The sequence below is a fragment of the Primulina huaijiensis genome, chromosome 1 (assembly GCF_012295235.1).
Source record: "Primulina huaijiensis isolate GDHJ02 chromosome 1, ASM1229523v2, whole genome shotgun sequence".
Classification (NCBI taxonomy): Eukaryota; Viridiplantae; Streptophyta; class Magnoliopsida; order Lamiales; family Gesneriaceae; genus Primulina; species Primulina huaijiensis.
Window position 1 is genome coordinate 16,212,144 of NC_133306.1, and position 10,604 is coordinate 16,222,747.

Genomic DNA, 10,604 nt, shown 5'->3' on the forward strand with positions numbered 1-10,604 from the left:
CTGATTTCTTCCCTAATTTTTTGAAGAAGGCTAATATGGACGGTATTTTGGGACGATTTGGAGGGATTCAGACATTATTCAGAGCCAAGGAGTAGAGAAAAAGGGAGAAAAGCTTGGAGCAAAGTTTGGGAGTTGAAGATTATCGAGATTCCAATCATCGTTCTTTGCATTTTTCGTCAAATCTAGTATTTCTAATTTAGAATTTATTGTTTAAACATTGTTTTGCTCCTTTTCACTATGAATTCTAGTAGCTAAACTTTCATATTTGTTGAGATTTAAGGGGATCTTACCCCGAACCTTGATTTAATTAGTTCACGTGTTGATTATTGATTTATTATTGAGTGTGCTACTGTTTTTCATTACGTTATTAAAGTATAGCTAACTTTAATAATCATTTCATATCGCGAGTGAGTTCGAGAGAATAGCTTGTGATATGAACGTTTTTCATTACGTTATTAAAGTATAGCTAACTTTAATAATCATTTCATATCGCGAGTGAGTTCGAGAGAATAGCTTGTGATAGGAACGAGTAGCATAGTCCGTGAATCTACAATTTACATAGAAATATGAAATTGAGTACATGTTGATAGTTATGGTCCTAAGGGTAGAAAGCTAGGGGATTTCATAGATCGGTATGCAATTCACCTTTGATAAATAATTAAAGAAATTTAATTACTTCACTGAGTAGAATTAGTTTGGCATAACTCGAGAGGACATGTTCAATTGTGTAGGAAATCCTATCAAAAGCGTAAATCACTGTCGAGCGAATTAAGTAAATAACGAGGGGTAGGTGAATCGAGATTCCCAACAAATTCATTTCTCATTGAAATTTAATTAATCGGTCTAGCTTATATATTTCAGCATTTAATTCTTGAACTTGTCCATTGAGTTTTTATTTAATTTTAGTAGTCATAAACAATCATTCAAATTTTGTTGCTAAAGATTTGATAACTGGAAATAATAATTGTAAAATACAGTCTCCAGTGGAACGATACTCGTACTCTCGTACATCATACTATTACTTGACATCGTGCACTTGCGATTATTTCAAGCTTAGATATTATATATTTTTATTACGGGTTTTACAGTGCAAGTTTAGCTCGATCAAGTTTTTGGCGCCGTTTCCGGGGACTGTTAATCCACAACTTTATTTTCAGTTATTTACTTTATCATTCTTTATTTTGTTTTCTTGGACACCTTCAATTTCTTTGCTTATATCTTTTTTGGTGCATGCCAAGATCTCTAGAGTCTGAACTAGAGATAGTCGACCCCGAGATTGAAAGAACCCTACGCAGATGAAGACAACTACAGCGGCTTAAAGACATGATGAACAGGAACGAGCGTGAGGACGAGCAGCATGAAGATCTAAGAGTCGAGGAATCAAGGCACATACCCATGTTGGAGTACGCACAACCTTCGCTTGATGGAGCACGTTCAAGCATAGTGCGACCAACCATCATGGCGAATCAGTTTGAGATAAAACCAGCTATAATTCAGATGATCCAGAACACTGTCCAATTTGGGGGAAATGTGCTAGATGATCCAAACACTCACATCGCCGACTTTCTTGAAATCTGCGATATTTTTAAATTCAATGGAGTTTCTGATGATGCTATTAGATTGCGTTTGTTTTCTTTCTCTTTACGTGACAAAGCTAATGCCTGGTTAAACTGTTTGCCTGTAGGTTCAATCACAACTTGGGAAGATATGGCCAGGGCATTTTTCATCAAATACTTCCCTCCCTCTAACACCATGAAGCTACGGGCAGACATCACCACATTTGCTCAATTCGAGCAAGAGTCTTTATGATAGGATCAAATACTTTGTTAAAAGAGTGTTTAGAAAGGGGGTTGAATAAACACTCACAATTTTTGTAAACTTTTCGAAAGTTGAGTTCAGTTTAGTGATAAACTGATACTCGGAATTTTGTCAGTCAATATCAATCAGTTAACAATAAAGTGCAGAATAAAACTAACTGATAGATATAATAAAAACTGAAATAATAACACAAGATTTTATGGATGTTCGGAGATTTCAAACACTCCTACGTCACCCCTTCTATCACAAGGATAGCATATTCACTAACAGGCTTTGATCGATACAAAAGTTTGTACAGACCCACTTCAGTTTGGACTTAATACTGTCAAAACTGAAACTCTTAGTTTACAAAATGCTTCACAGTATACAACTGAATTTAGCACAACTGATCTCTTACAAGATCGAATTTTGCAATGATAATAATGTGCTTGAAAGCTCGAAAGTGTAGCCTTGATTGCTACGAATATATGCGATAAGCGTGAGATTTTTTTCAGCAGAGTGACAACATATTTGTCAGAGAATAAACGAGTTTAGATGTTCAGAACTTTGATGTGTTGTCTTCTCTCAGCTGCTCTTCTCTGCTATTTATAGGCTTCTCTTCAACGGTAACATTTAAGGCTGCGTTTGGTAGCCTTGATTAGGTGGGTTTATGTTTTTTAAACCCACCTAATCTCATGTTTGGTAGGATTTTTATTTAACCAAGTCAATCCCTCCTATAAATGATTAGGTTATATTAACTGGGATAAAATCACTCCTCACCCCTTAGGATTATTTATCCAACTCTTAATCAATCCTATTTTTCCAGTTTTACCCTTCTTCTATATCCAAACTCACCACCACTTCCTGCCACCGATCGCTAACCACCCCCGCCTCCGCCGCCGACTGCCACCGCCGACCACCGCCACCGCCGCCGCTGCCGATCGCCGTCGGCCGACCACCGCCGACCACCGCCAGCCGATCACCCTCACAGCCGCCTTCGGCCTACCATCACTGCCGCCAGCGTCGCCGCCCGACCACCGCCGTCTCCGACCGGCCACCACACCGTCGGCCGACCACCATCGCAATAGTGGAAGGGTAATTTAGTCAATTCATCAAAAGATTCTAAATTATCTCATTCTTAACAATCATACCAAACATAATATTATTTTATCATTATATATTATATTTCTACTTCAATCATTTTCTTTATCATTTATCTCTTAATCATTTCATAATTTTATCCTCCAACCAAACACAGCCTAATAGAATTTGAATATTTTTATCCGTTGGTTTTCCATGTCAACATTCTTCTGACATTCGTACACTGTAGCTGAATTGCGGCGTTCCCACTATCTGTTGCAGTCTACTTTTGTACTATTGTCGGTTGATCATCCTTTTCTTGATGTGTACAGCTGAAGGATCAGTTGATAGGCAATAGTCGATAAGTTTACAACTGTTTGTAGCAACTGATCATTTTCCAACTGATCATTCAGTTGTTTTCGAAAGTTCAGTTCAGCTGGATTTAGTTGCCTTAGAAAATCTGCGCATTATTCTTCAGTTACAGGCAACTATCAGTTAGAGTATATGTTTAGTTACTCTCGAATCAGTTACGAACATTAATCATTTAGTTTGTCAAACAACCGAAATTTAGTTTCCAACAATTTCTCCCTTTTAGATGTTTGACAAAACTTAGTAAATGAACTTATCAACTGAACTTTATGTAGATAAAATAATTCGAACTCTTTGTAGATAAAATAACACTTCTAATGTAAAAATTCATACAAAGAATAAAGAATGAAATAATCTTCAAGAATCTTAAGAAATCTGCCAAAATCTTATCAATGTCGTCTTTTCCTTGTTGATCTTTTCCTTCTTTTTCTTCTCCTTTTTCTCCTTTTTTGTCAAACGCATCATCCTTTCTGGATAACATGCGAACACTCGAGGCGATGTCTGACACAGAATTCAGCACAATTTATTGTAGGAAATCTATTCTTTTAGTGACAGTCTTCTCCAGAAATTCAAAGCGTCTTCCGACTAAGGCTTGAGTCTGGAAATGAGCTTCAGTCGACACTCTGTCGTTTCTAATTTTTTCCATCTGGAGAAAGAGAGAAGTCATATTTTCTTCGATTTCATGTAATCTTTCTGTAGTAAACTCATATGAAGAGTTGATTTTCAGGGTATGCGCAAGCTGGGTTGACTTGATTTAAGAAATAGCATGCATTATACTTAGTAGGTTGTTCTGAACAGATTGGATCTCGTCGAATAAGGATTCAGTATCCATTGATATGCCAGGAGACGTGTCTACAGGGCTTTCTGGTATCTGCTCCCTTTCTTCTTGATTGAAGATCACCAAAGCTCTGTTAGTTGTATCTGTTTCAAGCATTACCATTTCTGAAACATCATCATGTAAAGCTTCTTGCTGAAGTTGTTGAGGAGGAGAAGGATTCTAATCAACAAAAGAACTGGATGGCTCTTCAGTTTGCTGATCAGCTGAAACAGTTGATGGTTGTTCAGTTTGTTGCGCAGCTGATTCACAAACTGGTTCTTCAGTCGGTTGAACGACTGGAGTTTCAACTTGCTCTTCAGCTGACACTTCTTTAGTTTCAACTGAGTGCAGCTGAGCCTCGTCAGTTTCTTCAAAAACTACTTGTTCAGTCATGGCAGCTGACTAAACTGGCTCTTGAATCTCTTCAAAAATAGCCTGTTCGGCTGGTTCTTCAATAATAACAGCCTGAGCGGCTGGTTCTTCAGTTGAAATAACAGTAGAATAGACTGGTTCTTCAGCAACAAAAATTTCTTCAACTACTCTGGTTGAATCCAGCTGAATATCAGAGGTCACTGATTTGATAACCTCGTCAAGATTTGCCAATGATAACTCAGCATTAGAATAAAGTTTGAGTTTAGCAGTTGAGGAGGAAGGTGCAGTCAAAGATGCTTGTGCATCAGTTGAAGGAGGAGCAGTTGCTTGCTGAGAAGAATCAGCAACTGGATCCTTGGTTGGCTCTTGAACTGATTGTTCAGTCTGCTCGTCTGATGAAGGATCTTGGGAATTTGCTGGAAAAATCAGTTCCTGATCCATTTCCCATTGTTTTATTTCCCTCTGCAGCAAGACAAGATCCATTTCAAGTTGATTATAAACGTCTCTATCATTGTAAGCAGTTGGACTGGTAGGATCATAGTTCAAGCGCAACTGATCAACCATTTTGGATAACTGCTTGGCTCTTATTTGATCGAAGAAATACTTCTCTCGTTGTAAAGCCTGAGAAACCGAAACAGCTTTGACCACCTTCAGAATAGCTCTTTCTAGGTCAACAAATTTCTTCAGAACTGATTTTTTCTGAAGTTGCTTGGCAAACACTTCAATTCTGAATCTGACCCATTCCTTGAAAATTTTGAGCTTGTTCGAGGAAAAATCATCGATCTCTTTCCATATCAGATCAATGTGAGTTTGGACTGTATTGGTTGGTCGGGGTTCTTCTTGTAACTTCCCTTTCCCTTTAGGATCAGTTAGGACATGATGGAGACTCAGTCCTGATGTTGTTGTGTCTATCCTTTCTGTAATCACGACCCCTTTGTGTCTATCAACTGGTAGAGCAGAGAAGGCAGAAATAGAGATTAATGGAGCCTTAACTCCAGTTGATTTCTTCTTATCACCAGATTCGGTGATCTTTGTCTTCGACAGTTCATTAAACAAAGGTAACTGAATCTCAGTTGAAGGTTCAGTTTGCACAGCTCTCAGCAGTGTAGCATGAATAGGTTGTTGGGCTCCAGTTGGTGTGAGCCGATCAGTTGGGATTGTGCTGACTATCGTGGCTGGCTTAGTTTTCAGAGTGCGAGGTTTCTTGGAGAATTTGGGTGAAGGAGTCTTCTCTGAATCAGACTCACTGACAATCAGTTTGAGTTTGATTGTCTTTTTCTGAGCTGTCTTCTTTGGTTTCTGAACTGACTTGGGAGCCTCCTGTGTCCCAATCTCCTTCTTCACCTTCAAAAATTGCTCAGGAGATATGTCCAGTTTTGGCTTTGGTGGCTGGACATTTTTAGCATTGAAGATCTTGAGCTTAGATGATCTCTCAAAATCATCACCCACCAACCCTTTCATCTTCAGCAGATAGCTGAGTTGCACAGCAAATCCTCTGGATTGCTTGGTCGACTGAAACATATTTTTCAAGATATTGAAAACAATGTTCTTCCTGTCAGCCATGATAGCAGTCATGGCTTGGAATTTCTCCAGAGTTAGGACAGCAAAGGATCCTGCCTTCGCTAAGAGCCTTTTGGCTACAATATCAGCCAGCAACTGTATCTCTGGATTCAACTCCTTCTTGGGATCAGAAACCTTGATCTTCCGACCATCAGCAGAAAGAAGGGTTTGCATCTCGTCAACATCAGATGCTTTCACCTCCGAGATATGTGCTAGCCCATCAGTAGGCAGCTAAAATAGATTTCCGAAATAGTCCTCATCAATGATCAGTAGCTGACCATTGACAGTAGTAGCGATCTCGCCATCAGTTGTGATATATCCATTAGCATAGAAGTTTTGAATCTCCTTCAGATAAATTTCTTGGGAAGATTTTCCCAGAAATCCCTTTAGTCCGGCTGCTTCCAGTTTGAGAAAGACATTCTTGACCCCTTCGTCCTTTACAGTCAGGATTGAATCAAAATCAACAGCCATAGCATTGAGAATGTGAGCAGGGATTTGATTTGCCATTTGAGTGATTTGAAATCCGCGAAAGAGAATAAGCTTTGAGTAGTAATTTGCTCTGAATGCTGAAATGCGCGTAAGAAAGAAAAACTGAAATGGAGCAGATATAGTACATATGTACGTGACTGTTCAAATTATTTGGACACGTGTCAATCCAGGAAAATTTGAATAAAACGTGTGTACGTGTGCTGAAACGTGTGTGAAATTTAAATGGTCTACGTGATGCCACGTTTCAAAACACTATTCATTGAAAGACAGTAATTAATGCACAAACAATAAGCCACTTCAGTTAATATGGAATCATTACTGATTAATCAGTTAACGTACTGGAGAAGATCAGTTGGGGCAACAACTGAGTGGTCATTATTTCTGAATACGTATGAATCTGTACATTATTTTATCTACAATCAGTTTCATTATTTCAACTATACCAAATATATCAGGAAATTCAATTCAAACAATTCAGATATCTAAGTTTTGTCAAACACCGAAAAGGGAGGAATTGTTGGAATTTATGAGTTTCAGAGTTTGATAAATAAATCCGCAAGAGAACTGAATAACCAAAATGATTGGACGTAATCAAGAGATCGTAACTGAAAGAAGACTTATCGGACTTAAATGGACTAAGAACTGAAGTTATTATAAGAACAAAAAAGTCCTACCGATTACACGAAGTTCAGTAAACAAATCGCAAATTAGAACTGAAGACGTGGCATAACTGAACTGAAAAGACCTACATCAACTTAAGTATTCAAAACTGAGAAGACATCAGTTAGAACTGATGTTGTCCAGTTGAAATGATCTGTTGACCAGTTTGACTTTTGATCAATTAGTCACGTCATCAGTTGTAGTATCAGCCGACAGACTGATAGTTCGTACAACAGCAGAACAGATGAAACAAAACAAAACAGTCTGATACTTCGTACTACTGTCAGATAAAGTGATCTATATGGACTAAACGACGATTCAACCGATATTAGTCATTAAAAGCATTCAATGTGACCGTTGTAATTGGAGACTGTAAATAGATGATCGATTCAGTGGAAGAATGTTGGTGAAAAAAACTGAAGGAACTATATACAATCATCAATCAGTTGCGATACATTATCAAGTATTTTTTTGTTTATAAATCGCACATTGTGGCTCCTATTTCATTGTATTTATTTGTAGCATTCATGCTACTTTTTATAGCTATTCAGTTATCTATTGTAAGGTGTTGAAAAACTAAGAGTTTTAGTTTGACAGTGTATAAGTCTAACTGAAATGAATTATTACAATTTGATGTAATACATCAAAATCTTTAAGTGAAAAACATATCCTTGAGATAGAAGATCTGAATTAAGAGCATTTGAAGACTCCGAACATCCATAAAAATTCGTGTTTTCTATTATGTTATTTATTCAGTTTTTACATAACCTCACCCTTAGTATTCAATCTATATTTCAGTCTAATTCTACCCTATAATTAGTTGACTGATTTATATTGACAAAAAAAATTTCAAGATCAGTTCAATTAAAGAACTGATTCATGTCCAAGAGATTGCAAAAGGCCAGAGTATTTATTCAACCCCTTCTAAACACTCAAACTGCTTTAACCGATCCTATCATATTAATGTATTGAATTAATTTAAATTAAAATTTTATAATAAGAAACATATTTTATGATATAAACATATATAACAATATATTTACATAAATAATTAGCATTTATAGTTATGATTCAAATGAACATATCAAGTTATAATAAAAATAAATTATATCTGAACCGTGCGAGGGGAGCGCATAACCTGCACTCACCTCGTACAACAGCCTCTCGCCACCACCATGCCACAGCCCACCTCGACAAACCACACTCGAGCCCCTCTAACTCCTGCATCCGCTGATATACAGCCTCTATTTTCCCACGCAGCACCCCAATATGCACACACCTACGTAGAACAATATGCACACACCTATATACACGTATATATAATATAAAATATCTAAGTGCAGTGAATTTGCTTTGAAAATTGATCTTCTCACGTACCCATCAAAACTCTTCGAAATATCATAAACCGTTATCATACAATGAAAATATACGCATCGACAATCAAAATAATATGATTTCATTGATATGTCAAAACGAACGAATTAATCTTTCCTTAGATTGGAATATAGATGGTTCGAAGACGACCGGTTGTTTAGAAGATGCTCCGAACATGATCGAAATTCTCCGGGCAACTAAAAATTAACACCAAAAATGAGCAAGTATTTAATTAATTAATGATTATCCGTTTCATCCATCCTATCCCTCGGAATGCTCAGAAAACCAAAAGTCAGTCAATTGTAATGGTAATGATTCTGATAAATGAGATGCTATTTTTTCTCCCACTAAATGCCCACACGGTAATAAATCAACAATCCAAATTATCGCGGTCATTATAAATGATATGCATTTACCGAATATCAAATGAATCTTAATTTTGATATTTGAGAGGGGAAACATTCAAAACATCAAAGGATTCAAATGAGAAAAACCAAAAGACTGAAGATCAAGAGACAAGAACCAATGGACAATTTCGACAAATTAGACATACCAAGGAACAAAAGTGAAGAAACAATTCAGAATATTATTCATGCTTTTATATATACTATACTAGCAAGTAACACGTGCGTTGCACGTGATGAATAAACGGTATAACGAGTAAGTGAACATAAAACACTTATATTGAATGAAATCGAAAGAACCACTTTCTATTGAAAATTCATAATATAAAAAAGCATTATCAAATTTTTTTCTTATTTAATTTTCAGTTTTTAGGTCATCTCTGTGTGACTGTTTTGTCTAAATTTCCTCATCATTTTACTGAAATCATCTATTTTTTCATCATCTTGAATTTTTATGTTTCTCCTTTGAAACATGATGAATTTTGTTTCTTTTTATGTGGTTTTATCATTTTCTTAGTGTTTGTTGTCTTCTTATCTTCATGTTGTACTTGTTTTGCCCTTCTTTTTCGTTCGTTCTTTTCTTATCTTCATTTTGCATTTCATTGATGTTTCAGTTCTTTGTTTTCTTATCAGTATTTCTCGAGTTGTGGTTTCTTAAATCCATCTACAATTATTTTTGTTATTCCATTTTTAGTCGAGACAGACTTGTCTAATTTGAAAAGAAAATTGTGATCTTATTTTCTTGGTTGATCAAGTATTGTTAAATGCTCCAAATTACTTTTTTTATGCAGTATAAAATTTGTAGTTATTGGCAATATGTAGGAGAAGTTGGTGAAAAATCCCCAATCAAAACATTTCTTTGGGTTCACTCTCTACCCACAAAATTATGGTACTATGTCATACAAATTGTGGTACACTTCATGTGGAAATGTGGTACTAAAAAAGTACTCAAGGACGGAACACAAAACAAAACGACGGCTGGGGACTGAAGGTCAATTTCCCGCAATATGTATTGGATTATTATAATATTATTTTAAAAATATTTTAATTCACCTTAGTATGCATGTCAATTATTTTTTGATAGAGAAACCAATAAATGTCTCAATAACCTCTTCGAACAACGTCACTCTAGCTATTTCATTTTCATCTTGAACCATCATTATTATCTGTTACTTATAAATTAATTGTGAGAAAGTATACAAAATAAATAAATATTTTTAAGCATGTAAAGTTAATTATAGTTGCAATACCTTGGGACGATCTCGATATTCATCTTCACAAAGTGTTGAACAAAACTACTCCGGTGAATAGCAATGTCATCTTGTTTTTAAAAATTATTTAATGATCGAATCTTCTTGATGATGTCAATGATATATGTGCATAATTATATTATTCGATTAAAAAAATATACGTAAATATCAAAATAAATAAAATAGAAACATGCTTTGGGCATTAGTGTAATTTGAATTACTTGCTAAATGATCAAATTCTCTGAAGCGAAAATTAAGTTTGCCTAAATTTGGCTTCTTGCAACTCGGTGACTAAAGTTTCTTTTCGCATTATCAACTCAATATTCGAGTTTACATTTGGATAACAAGAATTTATTTCCTTAACGATTGAATTTCATATAAGTAACTTTTGTTACACTTTAAAAGCTGCTCAAATTGTTGAATAACATTTAA